This window comes from Octodon degus, unplaced genomic scaffold (assembly GCF_000260255.1).
Source record: "Octodon degus isolate 3935 unplaced genomic scaffold, OctDeg1.0 scaffold00080, whole genome shotgun sequence".
NCBI classification, from domain to species: domain Eukaryota; kingdom Metazoa; phylum Chordata; class Mammalia; order Rodentia; family Octodontidae; genus Octodon; species Octodon degus.
The window spans coordinates 7,448,964-7,468,360 of record NW_004524656.1 but is presented as its reverse complement, the minus strand read 5'-3'; positions in this window follow the sequence as shown (position 1 = coordinate 7,468,360).

The window sequence follows — 19,397 nt, the reverse complement described above, 5'->3', positions numbered from 1 at the left end:
ATACACCCAATAAATATTCATTAACTGATTAATATCATTCTCTTGCATGATATTGCAATGCCTAGCACAAATCTAAGCAACCACTTAGTCAGGCAACAAGTCTTTATTGAATCTCTACTATGCACCAAACAGAAGTTGCTTCATAACTAAATTGTTTCCACTGATCTCATCATTAAGAAAAATTGCTATGTCCTCCTACAAATCACCTCAATTGAATGAATCATGGCTCTGTCCTCTTAAGATAGTGCTTATGTCACATGTATGACCTTCAGAGCAACCAGAAAGAGCCTGGATTTCTAGAACTGCAGAATTAAGGAGTCTTGGCAGTAGTTAGTTGAGACCTTGGTTGCTGAGTCAGGCAGACCTGGATTTGAATACAGGATCCACCACATGGAAGATTTGTGACGTGGAGCAGATTTTTTTTTTTTGAACTGAGGATTGAACTCAGGCCCTTGCGCTTGCCAGGGAAGCACTTATTCTACTGAGCCATCGCCCCGGCCCTGGAGCAGATAATTGACTTGACTCTTCTGAACCTCAATGGCCTGCTCTCGACCAGGACAGCGTAAGATCCACCTCATAGAATTACATGAGGATGAAATGAGATGTGTTTTGATGTTGGAATGAAAGGCCAGAGATCTTCTCTGAGCAGTCACTCATTCCCTTAAACTTTGGATCCAGGAACAGCCCTCTGTTGCCCTGTGGCGGCGCCTTGAGGGGCCAGGCCTCTGCAAACTCACTTCCTGCACCTGGTCTTCCCTCCCTGGCCTCAGCCCTCACCTTGGGCCTCTGTGTTCATCACATCACAGGGCTACATCTGAAAAGGTCAAAACCCCAAGACCAACCACAAGGTAGACCAGCCAGCCAGCTGTCCTTGGCCCTGCTTGGGACCACCTGGGCCCTACTTGCCCCAGCTTTCCTTGGGATAAGGAGTGAAAAAGACCATAGAGGCTTCCTGTGTCTCCACCCAACCCCTCCTGCTCTCAGCACTGGTGCTTTCCACTTACCCTCTGCCTGGAAGAGCAAGTTCTCCCAGTCTGCACTGGGCCAGGGCTGGGGTGATACCATGCGATCCCAGTCATCAACCCCAGGTTCACTTTAATTACTCCCATGAGCAGATGACACATCTGGAGGGGCTAACGGGGGTAATTACCTGGGTGGGGTGACAGCCCAGCTGACTAAAAGAGCACTCTGCTCTGGCTGTGGAGAGCTAGGGGGAAATCGCCAGTAACTCCTGGACTGACCCTCCAGAACCCTTTCCAGGAAGATCTTCCAGGGCATCCAAAGGCCACAGGCTAGAGTCTGAGGTTGAGAGAACATGCACGGACTGCATGAGCCACCATCTAGCAACTGCATTTCCAGGCCCAGCACCCAGCTCATGGGACATATCCTGCCTGATTTCTCCTCCTTAAGTGCTAGGTGGTGATCAAGGGGGGCAGATTTATGTGTTCACACCATCAAACATCTTTAGTAGTTTTATTGAGATAGAATTCAGGTACCTTACAGTCACCCATTTAAAGTGAACAATGACTGATTTTTAGTGTAGTCACAGAGTTGTGTGACCATCACCACAACCAATTTTAGAACATTTTTGTCATTATCCCAGGAAGCACCCTATCCATTAAGCAAGTCACTCTCCATTTCTCCCCAGTGTCCTTCCTCTAGCCGTGACCCTTGACAAATATTTAAAATTGTGGGGCTGGAGAGACCACTCACTGGTCTAAGTGCCTACCTGGCAAGCGCAAGGACCCAGGTTTGATCCCTGGTACCGCATGCCGTGTCAGCCCTGGAACCCAGGGTGCATCGTGCTGGCCACCAAAACCAGGTGTGGTGGTGCTTGCCTGCAATCCCAGCACTGGGGAGGCTGAGAGAGGAGGATCACTATGAGTCTGAGCTGCTTAGCTAGACCCTGTACCAAATAAATAAATAAATAAATAAATAAATAAATAAATAAATAATTGTGTAGACAGGTGGACAGTACTGCAATCACAATTACAGTATTTCCATGTCTCCAAAAAGTTCTCTAGTCTTTCCTCACTCAGTCTTCTGTTCACATTCTCAGACTTCAATATGGATTCATATCTTCCTACTTATAAGAATGCTATAGAATGTATTTATAACCAAAATATGGACTCCTTTCTATACAAGCTCATTCAGAGGACACAATACTTTTGAGATTAATCCCTCTTGCGATGTAGCAATAGTTTTTTCTTGTTTATTGCTGATGTTATTCCATTACATGGATGTGCCACAATTTGTTTATCCCTTTATGGCTCTATTAACATTGATTTCCAGTTTGGAGCTGTTAGGAAGAAAACTTTTATGCATATTGACTTACTTTTGTTCATGGACTTATGTGCTTATATTTTTTAGGTCAATACCTGGGAGTGGAAGGAAAATGTGATAAATATATGTTTAATCTTTAAGAAATACCATTTTTCAAGGTGGCTGTACTATTGTATATCCACCAGAAATATGGGAGAATTCCAATTGCTCTACATCTTCACCAACAGTTAGTATTGTCTTTCTTACTGAATTTTAACTATTCTAGTGGGTGTGTAATGATATTTCAGTGTAATTTCTCTGACATTTAATTCTATAGAGCATTTCTTCACTGAATTCACCGACTGTAAAATTTTCCTTCTTCTTCTTTTCTTCAATGAATTATCTCCATCTTTATTATTGAACTGGAAGATGTTTTATGAGATCTTTGTTTGTTTTTTGGTGGTACCAGAGATGGAACTCAGGACCTTGTGCTGGCTAGGGAGGCACTTAAGCTGCTGAGCTATATCCCCATCCTGGAAGATGTTTTATGTATCCTAAATATTTTTGTATTTCTGGTTTTTTTTTTTTTTTTTTTTTTTGGTGGTACTGGGGATTGAACTCAGGACCTTGTGCTTGCCAGGCAAGCGCTTATTCTACTGAGCTATGTCCCTGGCCCCTATTTTTGTGTTTCTTGGATGTATGTTTAGCAAATATTTTCCCCAAGTCTATTAGTTTTCATTTTTAACTTAAAGGTTCCTTATTTTTACTACAGTCTAATACATCAATTTCTTCTTTTATTATTCATGTGTATCATGATTTATCTCAAATTCTATGCCTAAAAGATTTTCTGATGTTATCCCCTAGATTTTTTCTGAGTTTTAACTGTTACATTTAGATTCATGATTTGTTTCAAGTTAACATTTATATATGGTGTGGAAAAAAACGTATATGTGGTGTGAGGTAAGGATCAATGTCTTTTTTAAAAAATTGTGTATACTACAGTGTCATTTGTTAAAAAGAAGCTTTTCTCAACTGACATTCTTTCAAACATCAGTTGAGATTATAAATGTAGGTCTATTTTTGTACTCTATTTTGTCCCATTGTTCTAAATATCTATCTGTATGCTAACACCACTTAGTTGCTGGAGATTTTATTGTAAGCTTGAAATAGGTTAGTGTGTAAGTCCTCAGCTTCTTTTTGTTATTTTTCAAAAAAAAAATTTTGCTATGCAGAGCCCTTTGTATTTTCATATAAATTATAGAATCAGCTTTTCAATGTCTACAAAATAAAATTTGCTAGGGCTTTAGGACTGCATTGAAACTATGTGGATTTGGGTAGAGACGGAATGTGAACAATATTGAATCTCTTGATTCATGGGCATAGTATATCTCTCTGCTTGTTTAGGTCTTCCTTTAATCTCTCTCAACAGTGTTTTCTAGTTTTTAGTATACAGGTCTCCCATATATTTTACTAAATTTATCTTCAGGAAGTTTGTGTTACCTGGTTATTGTAAATGGTATTTCTATTTTATTTTAATTTTTATTTTTATGAATTTAGGACAGGGTATACAGGGTCTCACTACACAGATCAGACTTGTAGTGATTCTCCTGTTTTCAGCCTCCCAAGTGCTGGGATTACAGGCGCGCCCCCACGCCCAGTCTCAGTGGCCATCTCAGCACGCCCCGGGGGCGGGGCCGGCACAGACTGCCAGGGATTGCATCCCAGCTGCTGTGCTCTGCCTAAGCTGGTGCTTTAGTCCGCTGAGCTATCTGGAAAATGGTATTTTTAAATTTCTATTTTCAGTTGTTAATTTCTTAGAAGTACAGTTACATATTGTATATTAATTTCAGATACCACAGCCTTGTTAAAACACATGCCAGTTTTTTTGTTGATTTTTTAAAATGTAAATTGTCATGGTGTTTGTTCATAAAAAGTTCGTATGTCTTTTTTTTTTTAAATTATTTATTTTTATTTATTACATTTATTTATTGTGTGTGTGTGTGGCCAGCTCAGCCCACCAGGGGGCAGGTCTGGCTGGCATGTGGTGCTGGGGATCAAACCGTGGTCCCTGTGCTTTGCCAAGCTTGTTTCAAGTAGGTGCTTTAGACCACTGAGCCATCTCACCAGCCCCTCGTATGTCTTTTTGAATATGTTTTTTCCTCTTTACTTTGTTGTTCCTGCTCCATATTGAATAAAAACAATGTAAGTAGACACTAATGCCTTACCACTTTGGGAGAACGAATTTAAGCTTCTATCAATACTTTAGCTGTATATTTTTCATAGAACACCGTATCAAGTTGTGGATAGTCTTAGTTTTCCATGAGTTTTAAATCATAAATAGAAGTTAAAGATGTGATAATTTTTTTCTGTATACACCAAAATGGCTATTTTTTTTTCTTTTTTAGCAAGATGACACAATGAGTTACTTTGGTAGTATGGTCTATTTATTTTTATTACCACTCTTAATAGATTTTCAATCAGAGAAGAGGAAGAGACTAGTTTGGAGGTTTCTATCCTTATCTAGGTTAGGAATGAAGGCTCAGGAAGCAGTGGCTACGCTGCTGAGAGCCTGTATGTGGCCAGTGATGATCGCATAATTGAGTGGATGAAAGCGTCATGTACAGGAGGCTGTCGTTTGGGGCTAGAGGCTCTGGTGGCAGGGATCAATGATTCTTTGGGATGATCTTCCACACACAGAGCTGAGCACTGAATGATTTGACAGCCATAACCCAGAATATCGGGTAGAGCAGGAGCCTGAGGTGGACTGTGCCAGTACCCAGTGCTAGTGTGAGGAGCAGGAAGAGGCGTACCAGCCTCTGCCTCCAACACAGGGATAAAGTAGGGCTTCTCAGTAGCCACGCGGCCCCTGGAAGTCAAACTCAGAATCTAACTGGAAGACGCATACAGGAAAAGAAAGAAAGGAAGAGACTCCTCAACGCACCACCCAGCTCTGTTGCCAGGGATTTCTTCCAGCTTCTTCAGTGAGGTGTCAGAGAGGCTGGTGAAGTCCAGGACACAGCGGGACAAAGGGAGAAATGTCACTGATTGATCCAGGCTTAGTGAGCAAGGCTGGGTGCAATAAACGTTAGGCTGTCAGGCAGTCAAGGGGAGAAAGAATAAAAGAGCAACAAAGAGAACCAGAGAGAAAAATCTACACTGTGTCACTGTCACCAGCTGGAACACAATGGACAACATGGGATGGCTGTAGGAGCTTGGGAGTAAATAAATTGGCAAGTCTATAAATACCAAACTCACTCTAGATGAGAAGCAGTGGCACTGAAGGGGTCACAGTGGTTCTCAGTTCTGGCTCCATGTAGCATCCCCTGGGAAGTTTTAAACACTCCTGGGTACCTGAACTTCACCCCAATGAAATCTGTGCAGGGGGAGCCTGAGCACTGTTCATTTTTAAGAACCTCCTCAGTAGTTATCACTAACATCCATACTTGAGAACCCCTTTTCTAATCTAATCTCATCTTACAGAGGAGGAAGCTGAGAAGCAATATTGGACAGAGACTAGAACTGATGACTGATTGTCTGGGGTTGCCCAGGCCTCAGGCAGTTCCAAGGAAGTGGGACTCTCAGTTTTAATACAAGGACAATCCCAGAAGTTGAGAGTTTCAGTGCTGAAATGGGGAAAGTCCTGGGGAAAGGAGGACAAGTTGCTCATCCTGAATACAACTCTCATATCCTTATATTCAGGGGTTATTTCCATTTAAAATGATAGAACAGATAATCACAGAGTTCTAGACAAATAGTTTGCTATTTGATCAAACCCATAGTATGGTAGACCTCTTTTGTCGGGCTGTTTCCAGGATATGGCATCCCCCAAGTTGAAATACAAATCAGTGGGTCAATCCACCTCTCAGGGAACACGTATCGACGGGGAAGCAGGTAGTCTCAGGAGAGACCACACCTGCTTTTGTTCAGGTCACCTATTATAGCCTTCACATTTACAGCCACACTCTTCTCTTGCTGCTATGGCCTGAAGGAAGGGCTTCTTTCCCGCCTAAATCTTCCCATGTCATGTTTTCTTGACACCATATACCTCTCTTGGGAAGTATTTATCACAGCAATAAGTTGGTATGTATGTGATAACTTGATTGCTGTTGCCAAGATTTTAAACTCAGCCAGGACAGAGACTGGCTGAATCTGTCTCAGCTTGTTGCATGTCATTGCCTAGCGTAGAGGGTGGAACCTAGTGAACACTCAGCAAATGAATGAACGCGTGTTTGAGTGAGTGAATGAATAATGACAATAATTAATTATTTATTGCTGTGCTCAGGAAATAACACTACCTCATATTTTTCTAATACAAGATTTCAAATTAATAAGACATGAGTGTCAAGTCCTTGTCCAGTGGGGACAACACTGTTCTAATAAAGTACTCTATACTCATGTGAAATATAGAAGCCTTAGAATGCTGTGAGGCCACCTGTCGCCTGACACACAGTGGAAGTAGAGCTGCTGATTGAGCTCCTGTCCAGCCAATGCATCTGCCTGCTCCAGGGCCCTTTAACATAGTTATTGATGCCTGCGACCTTCAGGGCTGCCAGGCAGGGCCCACACCCTCACTGCAGGTGGCCTCCAGACTTATCACAGCCTCGAATCATTATTGAACATGTCTGCACTCAACGTTCTGTGCTGAACGCTGGGGAAGCAGGCGCTGGGTGGAAAGTTGACGAGATAAGAGTGATGGACAAGATATGACAAGCACATGTCCCCAGTTAGCAGTAGGGAGATAAGATGTGTGCTTAGAGAAACCGCGTCAGACTAGTGGGCAGTTTGTAATAAATGCCGGAGACACGGTACAGCTAATAAACGCAGCAATCTCAGAGTCGGGAGAGAATGAGACAGAAATGTGGGCTGAGCTGGGCTGGGTGGGGTGCTCTCCGTGGTGTCCTCCATTCCTCCTACTTTTTATGCTTTTTATCTTCCCTCTCTATTGCTCAAACTCAAGAGGGAACAACACATGAGTCTCTCCAAGGAAATGCTTCAGTGTGCCTCTGGACGGGGTACATGGCCTTGCTCCTTAGAATACTGATGCACAGCTCATGAATGAATAAATGCATGAGTCAAGAAGACCACCCCCGTGGGCACCCATCTCCCTGAGACACTGCAGCTATAATGAGGTGATGCTGTGCTCCTAGCTCTTACGCCACTAAGTCTAAAGAACACCCAACTGATACAGTCATGCCTGCTGAGTCATTTCCTGGGAAGTGGCTTGGTTAATGAGCTCCCTTGATGGGCACCAACCTTCCAGGCCTTGGCTTAGGGCGCCACCTGGTGACAGCCCTAGGACAGATTCTCAGGTCCCTTCACTTCCACACTGGCTCACCTCAGGTTCCCCCATGCTAGGAACCACAGAAGCCAAGGTCTCAGCTTCCCAGTACCACCTTCTTCTAAATTCCCATCCCCAACACATATATTGCCAATGTGTTGCTTTAGTCCTGAGCATTTTCTTGAAAAAAAAAGTCATTTGCATGTCAGCTTCTTGGGTGTGTGTCCCTCAGGTATCCAACTGAAGTTGCCCTGTGCTTCCCAGCCCAATATGTGATGAGCCAGGGTCACTGTCCAAGTCTCTGAAGACTCTGGCAGGGGGATATGTTTTCTTATTTATTTATTTATTTATTTATTTAGTGTGTGTGTGGCTAGCTCAGCCCACCAGGGGGCGGGGCTGGCTGGCATGTGGTGCTGGGGGATTGAACCGCGGTCCCTGTGCTTTGCTTGGCTTAGCTTGTTCTAAGTAGGTGCTTTAGACCACTGAGCCATCTCACCAGCCCGGGATATGTTTTCTAGTGCTACCTGTCAGTGTGCATACTTTCTATTCCTTTTCTACATCGTGTACCTCACTGGACCGTGCTCCTGGCTCCTCGTTCCCCCAAACACTACTGCCAACTGCCATCACTTATATAGGTGAACATAAGTCATTTTCAAACTCAACTTTACAGTGCCAAGGCCCCTCAGCTCAGATCTGGGGTGTACAGATGGACAAGAGACCTGCTCTCAGGAGCTCACATTCTGGGTCAGGGAGGTAAGCAAGAGACAGATGGACAAGTAGAGCAACAGATGGTTTCTATAGTAATGCATTTTATAAAGACAGGAAAGTAAAGCAAGAGTAAGTAGCTGGAAAGTAGATAAGGAAGGGAGGGAGATACTTCTAATACTGACTTTGAGGAGCCAGGAAGATGATGTGAGCCCGCACCTGAGTGATGAGAAGGACTCAGAGCGAGGTAAGGATGAGGAAGGATGGAGGAAGGAAGAGAGGGGCAAGGGGACAGAGCAATGGCCCTTCCCCTTTGGGAGGAGGCATCAACAAAAGGTTCCCACAGAAAGATGAGCAAGTAGCCTGTCTGACGGCACTGTCACTGCGCACACCCAGTGATGTGTCCAGGGGGAGGCACAACGTGGCTTCTCTTCAGAGGTCTTCATTGTCAGTGAGTTGATCATTGCTGTGACTTAAATCTAAAGTGTCCTCCTGAAAGCCTCCTGTGTTCAGAGCTGAGGGACTTCTGGGAAAGGATGGAACCAAGAGGGCCATAACTTGATCCATGGTTTAATCGACTGCTCAGATTCTAATTTGCTGGTGTGACTGGAAGGTGGCAGAAACAAAAGGTGGACCCGAACATAAGGAAGTGGATGGTGGGGGCGTGGCCTCGGGAACCATATTTGCTCCCTGGACTGTCATCAGCTCTTTTTCTGCTGTCTGCTTCCTGACTGCCAGGTGGTGAGCGGCCTGCCCCCATCATGCTCTTTGTCATCGGGTTCCTAGCCACAGACCTAAAGCAGTGGAGCTGAACAACTGTGGTCTGAGACCGTGAACCAAAACAAACCTTCCTGGGCCAGGGATGTAGCTCAGTGGCCCAGCACCAACCTGGCAAGTGTAAGGTCCTGAGTTCAATTTCCAGTGCCAAAAAAAACCAAAACAAACCTTTCCTTCCTTTAAGTTGACTTTCTCAGGTATTTCGTCACAGGAATGAAAATCTGACCAGCATAATCAGACACATGGATTTTTACACCAGGGCGTTTGTAACTTTTTAATTTGGTTTCAGTCTAGGTTTGGGTGGAAATCAAAGGAAGAACTAAGATTGACACCCATGCAGGAGAACAGAAAACATTTGTTTGAAAACAGAAACTCAGATGTAAGAGCAGAGTGAGCTCATGTTTCTCCTTGGAAATTCTTCTTGAATAAGGGCTCAGACTGTATCAGGCCTGGGGCACTGGGTCAGACTTATCTTACTCAGACCTCAAGCTGTAGGGAACATGCCTAATATCTACAGCAAGCACTTGCCTGTTATTATCTTAGTTCATCTCCGTACCTGTATGCCAACTATTTCCACTCACAAATGAGTAAACTGAGGCCATGAGAATTTAAATAACTCAATGAAGATCAGGTAACTGATAAGTGGGAGAAGGAACAGTTGGATTCAGGCCTGAATCTACCCTTGGGGCCCGAACCACTTCTATACATAAAATACAGGGATGGATTTTACAACGGATGCTTTTCCTGCCCTCCCACACCAACACTCAGATAGAAATACTAGGGGAAAATGGCTTCTTACTTCTTCGAGTTCCCAGAGTGCTTGCTGGCTGTATGCTGAATGGAAAAGAAACACTGCCTACATGAATTGTCAGTTCTCAATCAAGGTGCTTTTGGCAGTGTCTGGAGATACTTTTGGTTGTCAAAGCTGGTGTCTGGGAACACTTCTGAGGTGCAGCCAGTGAGCAAGGCTCAGAATGCTTCCAAACACCTCACAGTGTGTGAGACAGACCCCCACAACAAAGGAGTATCCAAGCCAAACTGCCATGGGTGCTGTGTAGGAACGTGTCAGGGAGGCAGCTAGCAGGCCAGAATGACATAAGCTTGATGCCTTCGCCTCAGTCTGAAGTTTGTTTCTCAGCTCCCCACACCCTGAACTTTGAATTGTGAATTCTCTGAGATGGTAAAATCCTGAAGACACTATTCACATCAAGACAAAAGCATGAGAAATTGACTTAATGTTTAAAGCAGTATTTCCCCAAAACAAAGCAAGCAGGAATTTTTCTCATTATTTGTAGATGCTGTTGTACTGTACTTTAGAAAAGCCAAACGAAGAAAGACAAAAACCAAACCCAAATCCATCCCACCCTGTACCCTGAATCCACCTTAAGATCTAAAGTATCTGACTTCCTTTCTAGGAACATGGGGTGGAGGAGTATAGGGAGGGAGCCCTGGAGCAGAGTCACCTGCAGCTGCCGCCACTTCCAGCACTACCTGGGCAGGGCTGCTGCAGTGATGCCTGGGGCACAGATACCAGGAGCAACCTGATTAGGAAGATCCAGACTTGGAGATAGTCCAAGATCTACAGATATAACATCAAAGAGAAAAGAGTCCAGGAACAAGACCAGTGCATTCTCTGAAGTGACACTCATTTATTTGCCACAAGAAACCCAAGGATTGCATGGCTCACAATTTTCTTTGAACAGTAAATTCTTCCCAGAACCAAAACCTCAGAGAGCCAGCTACTTCTCCAATTTGGAGCAGGTCCACACAATGGAGGTGAGTGAGTTTCGTCAAGTAGTCAGCCTTCAAGGATGTCTTCCTCTTTCAGGACTTACCAAGTCAACCCTTCTAGAAAGATGCTAGTGCTGCCCCTCAGGCCAAGAACTCTGTGTTATACACTGCCCAGCCTCTCTCCTTATAGTAGTATCTTCCTCTTTGGGACATGTTGTGGTTGAATTCTTTGTATGCCAAAGTCAACCAGACTGTTCATTTGACATGGAAAGCGTTGCTTGTTGCTTTTCTGACTTAGCTCATATGTCCCTTCTTCACCAATGCCACCAGCTCCTAAAGGCTCCTGTCCACTTCCCCCCAGCCCTGTGGTGGGCCACCTCTCGATTTCTACGTAGTGGTACAGTCGCCTGAGCATGCATATTGCCCTCCCCATGACATCTAGGTTGGCCAGGCAGGTCTAACTGGACAAACTTTCAGCCTGAGTCAAGTCAGAACTGAGTCCTGATTGTACTACATACCCGCTGGGTAACCTGGGCAACGATGAATCTTTTCATGTCCCCATTCCCTTGTGTGTAAGCCAACAGTACTAACTGCAGTCTTGTGGGATTGGTATAAGGGTGAGCATAGCACCCAGAAAATGTTAGCTGTCGTGGTCGCTATGTCATTTTGTACAGAACCCAGAAACATGGCTGGAGTCTCTCTGTGCACCCATGCAGGTGTGTAATTTAGGAGACCGGTGTGAACTCCTTCACTTCTGTGTCAGGCATACATACTTGTGTGATCTGTTTGGATTAGAGACCCCAGAGGATAGAAAAGACAGTGGTGTGGCACGGTGGCATCAGAAGCTTGGTTGTAACCCTGCCTCCAGCCCTTAGGACCCACGTGATGCCAGAAAGTGACTCCACCACTGTTTCCCCATCTGGGGCAAATCACAAGGTTTACCTTCTCAGACAGCACTGACCTGTAAGACTGTAATGTTAGCCATAAATGCAGGCCACATGTGTGTACTTTAAAAAAAAAAATTAGTATCCACATGAAGAAGAATTTTTAGGGCCAGCAAGATAGCAGACTAAGCACCTGCTTAGGCAAGCGGAGGGACCAGGGTAGGATCCCCCGCACCACGTGCCGCATCGGCCCCGCCCCCGGGTACACTGAGCCCGCACAGAGCCTGGGCGTGGTGGCACATGCCTGTAATGCGAGCGTAGGATAGGCTAAAAACAGGAGGCCCACTATGAGTCCTGTACCAAATACATAAGAAAAAAGTTTTTAAAGAAACAAAACAAATGAAATTAGTAATATTTTTGTTTGATCCATGATATTAAAAATTGTCGTTTAAACATAAAATCGATTGTAAAAATGAAAAGAATATTTTATATTCCTCCTTAAGAATATGAAATGTTTAAAATATAGTGTTTGATACACACTGTACATCTTGGTCCAGCCAACCCTCAGTAGCTTAGCCATATCGTATAGGAGGAAGCTACCATATTGGACACATGGCGCTAGCATGTATAAAGATTACATGTGCTAACAGAGATGAACTGGTTGGCCCCAGGTAGGTGCATGACACATATGATGTTATTCCTTCATGATTTGAAATGGACAGTACCCAGATGGTATTCTGAATCAATATGTGACAATATTTTTAATACATTTTTCCATTAGGAACATGACATGTAGTGTGACACAGACACCGAGCACACAGCCTTAAAGTCAAATTGCTTGGGGGCCACCTGATAGCTCAGCAGACTAAAGCACCTACCTAGCAGAGCTCAGTCACCAGGGTTTGATCCCAGGCATGCTGTGCCGGCCCCACCCAAGGAGCGTGCTGAGACCACAGTTGAGCCTGGGTACGGTGGCGCATGCCTGTAATCCCAGCACTTGGGAGGCTGAAAACAGGACAATCACTATGAGCCTGATCTACATAGTGAGACCCTGAAGACCCTGTAGACTCTGTCCTAATCCCAGAAAAAAAAAAAGTCAAATTTCTTGGGTTGGACTCTACTCCCACTGCTTATTAGCCATGTAGCCTGAGAAAATAGCACTTATGCCTCCATTTACTAATCTATAAAAAGGGATAAAAAAATAGCATCTATATTGTTGGGGGTTATGAAAATGAAATGATAGTTTATATAAAGTGTTTAATAATGTCTGGCATGCTTTAAGTGCACAATAAGTGTCACATATTAAAGTATTGTGTTTGTTAAAGAAAATCTGAAAATACAGAACAGAGGAAACATTGATCAATTAACCTCTAGCTCTTTTCCACCCCTCAAAACCACAGTTGACATTTTTCTGCAGTGGTTTCTTGATAAAACCAGGGGCCAGCCTACTTCCTCTCTTGATAAGTTATAAAGTGCCTTTCCCTCCCTCGGTCCTCCTCCTCCTCCTCCTCCTCCTCCTCCTCCTCCTCCTCTTGTGCCCTTGAAATCTCTGACCCCAGAATTTGATCCAGAGGCCAGGAGCATAAAGGAATATTCATAGGAACAAGAACAAGCAAAGCAATGAGCTTGAACTTCACCCCCAGCAAAGCATCGCTTGACTGCAGTTTGGTAGGGATGTTGGTGATTAGCATATGACATCTTGCTTCTAACAAATGCCAGTTGAGATGGTGTGGTTGATTTGGTCACAGCATAGCATAGAACAATTCTGTGTGCTCAGAATGTGACACCATGATATGGATAAGCCTACAGCCCTCTGACCAGACAGTCCCAGGACTTCTTCATGACCAATTGGGCATGGAATGCCTGTCCCTGATTACAAGCCCTTCTGCTGGGTCTGCAGCTCTGACCCCAGACTTCTTTTTAGGATAATGGTTTTAGAGTTAAAGATGTGCTTAGGGCTGGCTAGATAGCTCAGCGGAGTAAACTGCCTACTTAGGCAGACACAACGACTGGGGTTCAGTTCCTGGTATGCTGTGCTGGCCCTGCCCCCGAGGCATGCTGAGATGGCGACTGAGACTGGGTGTGGTGGCACAAGCCTATAATCCCAGCACTTGGGAGGCTGAAAACAGGAGGATCATGAGTCTGAGCTGTGTAGTGAGACCCTGTAGATCCTGTACTAATTACATTTAAAAAGGAAAAAGAAATGAGACTATGAAGGTGTGCTTATAAGACTGTTACTGCAATTGTTTTTTTTTGGGGGGGGGATACAGGGAGTTGAACTCAGGACCTTGTGCTTTGCAGGCAAGTGCTTGTGCCACTGAGCTTTATCCCAGTCCTCTTAGTGCAAGTGTTAAAATGCAGACTCCAGATTCAATCCCTAGAATACATTATATAGTAGCTGTAGGGATAATGAAGAATGTGCATTTTTGTACATGCTATAGGGATCCAGATGCAGGTGACTCTCAAGAGTATTTTTTGAGAAACCCTATGATGTAGAGGCTTCAATTCTCTGTGCACCTCACTGGCACGGACAGATACAAAGGCTGAGAGAGATCGTGATAGCAGTCACATGAGAGCATAAATAAGGAGGAGCCCTGTTTTAGCTCCCTGGGCCCCTCTGAAGCTCTATCTGCTCTCAACTCTGGCACAGCCAGCACCAGTTACCTTTTCTGAAAATGGTGTGGTGACTGTGCCCCATGACAATATAATATTGGATGTTCCAAACACAATGATGTGTACGTATGCAGTCCAGTGTCGGCTTTTTGGTGTGCTCAGGCAAATTTCTTCAGTCTTTTGAGTCTCAGTGTACTCATCTGTGAAATTGGTGACAATGAAGGCAACTGCTCTTGATTGCTCTGGTTATTAAATAAGATAACAGATGTATGCACAGCTAGAGCAGTTCCTCCTGAAAAGTGGACAGTAGACACTCATTTAATTGACAGTTGTGCTTTGGGCACCAATGTGTTCCAGAATCTATGCTAGCTTCTGGGGTGCATGGAGGAATCAGAAGTGTCGCTCACCTACAAAATGTTCTCCTTCTGCAATATAAGTCTGTACTGTAAGACAGAAGGAAAGCGAGGAAGCAGGTGGCTCCCAGGAATCTGACTCTCCTTCGTTTCCCAAGACAGTAACTGTTATCCAACCAGGAGCTGGACAGTGATGCATTGAGACCAACTGCCCTTTCTTGAGGTGGGTTGAGAAAGGTCACATCCGTCAGGTGGCTGTCCCAAGTTAAAGCAACAAAGCTCACTAAATGAGCTACAGAGTGATAGCTTGGCCAGGGAGCAAAACCCATGTCTTTTTTAAAAATTAATTAATTAATTAATTTTCCATAATTTTATTGAGAAACAAAATAGCAATGAGACAGTTTCAAACCAAATCAGTAGGACAGTTTCAGTAATTAACACATTGCACACATTCTTCCGAGTGGTTAATTGCTGTACAAGATGCGGACATGATATCCTATTTACAAACACTATTAGAACAAATCTCTCTATTCATTAAGAGAATGTAACTATATATCTATCCTAACCATTTTGAATACACAGATACAAAATAGACATTCATCTGTATCCCTTTTTGTTTAGTTCCGTCATTTGAGTATTATAGGTGTGTGAACTCAGCAAAATATTCTAAAAGAGTCCAGTAGTCCATAATAGTATTGGGTCTTCTGCTTCACTGGCAATGTCAGAAATTGTTGACCTGAGTGCCCTACAGCTCAACATAACAGCATGGCTTTACTTCTTATACTTCACTTTTATACTTTTCTGCTGGATGGTTAAGACCAAGGTAAAGCAGGACCTATGCAACAAGAGTTGTAGCTTTTGGAAAAACTCATGTCTTCAGGTATACCAAAGACCTCTAGGTTTTGGTCTTCTTTTTTCAGTACTAAGGACTGAACCCAGTGCCTTGCCCGTGTTCGGCAAGTGTTTCACAACTGAGCTACATTCGCACAGCTTTATTAACTTTATTTTTAGACAGTGTCTCACTGACTCGCCCAGGCTGGCCTCAACCTTGCAATCCTCTTGTCCAAGGCTCCCAAGTAGCTGGGAGGACAGGGATGTGCCTTCTCAGCTCCAACCATGAACCAATATTCAGATTTGAGAAATTTCCTATAAGGAAACTATTTTTTTTTAAAGATTTTTTTTTAAAGATTATTTTTTAATTTTTATTTTTTGGCAGAACCGGGGATTGAACTCAGGCTCTTGAGCTTGCCAGGGAAGCACTTATTCCACTGAGCCATCTCCCCGGGCAAGGAAACAATTTTTAAGTGAAGAAAATTTCACACACAAATAACACAAGACCATCAGTGCAGCCCTTTATTTGAATAAGACCTGTATTGCAGCACAGCAGGTGGAGGGCAAGGCATGCCCCACTGAAACGATGCCATTTGCCAAAGGCTGATGCAGTCAGAGCACTGTTGGCAGAGCTGGTGCTATGCTGTTTGGATTTGCTATATTCAGAGGAAGTATTCAGTAATAAAATATTAAGATAAAGATGACAGCAGATTTCTCATCAGGAAGAATGCAAGTAAGATGAGTGGAACAGCATCTTTAAGCCCCTGAAAGCAAAAAATCTGTCTTTAAAAATAAAGGTAGAAAGCTGGGCGGGACGGTGCATGCCTGTAATCACAGCACTTGTGAGGCTGAGGCTGGAAAAGCACAAATTCAAATCCAAACTGAGCAATTTGGTGGGACTCTCTCAAAGTAAAATACATAAATAAATAAATAAATAAATAAATAAATAAATAAGTAAATAAGAGTACTAGGGATTGAGCCCAGTAGAGAGCACTTAACTGCATTCAAACCTTATTTCTACAAAACTAAAAAGAAAGAACAAAGTAAGGGAGAATGAAGATATCCTCAGAACCATAAAAGCTAGAGAACTTTTACCAGCAGTGTCGTACTGTGTGAAATGTTAAAAGGCACCCTTCAGGCAGGAAAATAAAACCAGAGGGAAATCTGCATCCATATGAAGGAATGAAGAATGTTCAAATGAGTAGTAATAATACTGTTTAATATAGGAGCTCTAGCCGGCCAAATAGCTCCGCGGGTTAAAGCACCTGCATGCAGGCACAGGGACTAGGGGTTCCACCGCTGGGACTGTTGTGCCAGCCCCACCCCCAGGGCATGCTGAGCCGGTAATTTCGACTGGGTATGGTGGTGCACACCTGTAATCCCAGCTCCTGGGAGGCTGTAAACAGGCAGATCACTATGAGTCCAATCTAGCAGTGAGACCCTGAACACCCTGTGAACCCTTCCTTAAAATTAAAAACAAACAAACAAAAAAAAGGAGCTCTTAGATTTATCTAAATATTTTTGCAAGATAATGGTCTGTTAATAAAAAATAATTGCAGTGTATTAGAAGGTCTAGAATAAATGTAAGCTAGAAGGCTGAGAGGGGAGAAATGCAAGTGTGTTGTGAAGGTTTTGGATTGCACACCAAGTGGTGCACTACCATTTGAAAGAAAGGTAAGGTGGAATACATTAAGAGGTGCATCATAAACCCAAATGAATGTAAGCAACCCAGTAAGAAGGAGCAATTATGATATTTTTAAATACTCAAATTATCCAAAGAAAGCAGGAAAATGAAAATTGAATAGATGAATGCCAGGAAAAAGAATAACATGATAGATTCAATGTAAAAGGTCTAAATATCTGAGTTAAAAGGCAATGATTAGCCAGTGAGACAGCTCAGTGGATGAAAGCGCCTTCTTAGGCAAGCTTAGGCAAGCTCAGGGACCCTGGTTCGACCCCTGGCACCACATACTGTGCCAGCGCCCCCGCACCATGGCGGGCTGAGCTGGCCAGAGTCCCAGCGCAGTGGTGTATGCCTATAATCCCAGTGCTGGGGAGACTGAGGGCAGGAAGATCATGAGTCCAAGCAGCATAGTAAGACCCCACAACAACCAAGTACAATAAAAACAATAAAAAGTAAAAGGCAGTGATTATAAAACTGGATACGAAAGCAAAATTTGACTACCTACTGCCAGCAAAAAATTCATTTTCAATACAAAGATAAAGACAGGTGAGAAGTTAAAGGATGGGAAAAGATCATCCTAACACTATTTAAGGAAAAACTGAAATTTCTACATTAATTTCAGAAAACAGATATTTTACAGCAAAAAAAAAAATCAAAGATAGAGAAGATCATCTCATAGTGATAAAGGTGTCAATTAAGAGCATAGAACAATTTTTAGCATTTAGGCATCTTAAAAATACAGGAAGTAGAAGCTGATAAAACTGCAAGCAAAGAGAAATCCATCATTTCATTCAGAGATTTCAGCATCCTCTCAATAAATGATGAAATACAAAGGTGGAAATCAAGAATATAGTACTTTTGAGTAGCACTATCAATATTTATATAACATTCCACCCAATAATAACTAAATACACTTTTTTACAAGAGTATATAGAGAATTCACTGAGAGTTACCACATTCGGGGCCATAAATCTAAATTTTTAAGGATCTAAGTCATGTAGTCTGTTTTCTATCATAGCAGAATTAAATTAAACATTTATTTTTGAGGGGCTGGGGAAATGGCTCAGTGGAATAAGCACTTCCCTGGCAAGCACAAGGGGCTGAGTTCAATCCCCGGTTCTTAAAAAAAAAAAAAAAAAAAAAAAAAGAAAGAAAGAAAGAAAGAAAGAAAGAAAAAGAAAAATTTATTTTCGAAAGATTAGTGTATTAGCCACTTGCCTGTCACTGGGACAAAAACTTGACACTGGGAGCTTCAAGGAGAAGATGTTTGTCTCAATAGTTTCAAATGATTTGGCCAGACAGAAACAGAGGCAAGTTACTCGGTCCAAGGCAGCCAGGAAGCAGAGAAAGGAGGTTCTGGGACAGGAATACGCCCGTCGTGCCCCATGACCCACCTCTAGTCAGGGCCCACTTCCAAGGCACATCCAGCTCTGAGCTTCTCAGTGGATGAGTCCATGCCCAAAGCCCCACTTCTGAACACATCAGATTAGGGGGCGAGGTGCACTTTAGAATCGAACTGTAACATTCAAAAAATTCCCCAAATGGCTGGAAACTGAATCTTGTCCATAGTTCCAAATAACTTCTGGTCCAATAAGAAACTGAAAGGGAAATTACAAAGTATGTGTTTCTGAATGAGAAAGAAAACACTACGTATGTGAAAGTGGAATGCTACTAAACAACGCAAAAGAGGAATTCATAGCAAGCGCTAAGTGAGCAGAGTAGGAAAGAAACATCAAGTGAGTAAGCGCATCTTTCACTTTCAAGAAATGAGCCAGAGAGAGGAAACTAAACCCTAAGAAGCAGAAAAAGAAAACAAGATTGATGTAGAAATTAATAAAATAGAAAATAAAGAAAAACAATGAAATTAATGACACCAAAAGCTGGTTCTTCAGATCAATAAAATGAATGAGCAGATATCTAGCTAGACTGAGTAGTGGAAAAAGAGAGAAGAGAAACCCTACCAATATCAGGAATAATAGGTGAGGTGACATCAGCCAACAGGCTTCACAAGTATTTTTTTTTTAAAACATACCTTTATTTACTTTTTTTTTGAGGTCAGGTCTTAGTATGTATTACTGTATTCTTTTTTTCATAATTTTATTGATAAACAGATAGCAATGAGACAGTTTCAAATCAAATCGCTAGGACAGTTTCAATAACTAACACACTGCATACATTCTTCTTAGTGGTTAATTGCTGTATAAGAAGAGGACTTGAGATCCTATTTACAAACACCATTAGAACATATCATTCTATTCATTAACAGAATGTAACTATAT